The 569-nt window shown below is 45.7% G+C and overlaps 1 long non-coding RNA gene across 1 annotated transcript; it reads right to left on the minus strand.

The window, feature by feature from the left end:
• Positions 1-26: 26 nt before the first annotated feature.
• On the minus strand, positions 27-563 carry LOC109954374 (uncharacterized). Its single transcript, XR_002274099.1, has 3 exons — positions 463-563; positions 259-362; positions 27-139 (listed from the first exon to the last, which is right to left on the minus strand). It is a non-coding gene; the product is annotated as an uncharacterized LOC109954374 (long non-coding RNA).
• Between the last annotated feature and the right edge of the window lie 6 nt (positions 564-569).

Raw genomic sequence — 569 nt, forward strand, 5'->3', positions numbered from 1 at the left:
GACAATGCAACAGAATGTACCACTGAAAAGCTGGGGTAGAATATCTGTATTTCCTGGATGGGTATAAGGTAAGAGAAACCTCCCAGGTTCTTCTGCAGCCATTCAACACTGCTGTTTGTGCTTGATCTGCAGCTGGGGTCTGAGCCACAAAACACACAGAACAAACACAACTTTACTCTTCCCTCTAAAGAGAAAATGTGAATTTGCTATCATACTTTAACTTAAACACCCAGTCTTCACGTTAATGAGAGCACCTACCTGTGGTGTTGTTGGTGGTAAAGAAAACTTTAATGAAGTATGTGTAGACAAACACCTGCGTGTTGAGGGTCATCTGTGGCTGTACACCACTCAAAATCTGCACACTGGGGTCAGAAACACAATGTAAGGTATTTGGGGATTAGTGTGGGAGTGAATACGTCAAGTGGTGAGAAACGCTCTCATGATAAACGCTGTGCTGCATACCTGCTTTGGAAGGTGTTGCAAGTCAAACCCTTTGCGGTGAGACATGACAGGAAGTCAGGGGAAGCAGCGGGCAAGAATGGCCGAAGCCTGTTGCCGAACCACAGCTG

Source organism: Monopterus albus, unplaced genomic scaffold (assembly GCF_001952655.1).
Source record: "Monopterus albus unplaced genomic scaffold, M_albus_1.0 scaffold7523.1, whole genome shotgun sequence".
Lineage (NCBI taxonomy): Eukaryota > Metazoa > Chordata > Actinopteri > Synbranchiformes > Synbranchidae > Monopterus > Monopterus albus.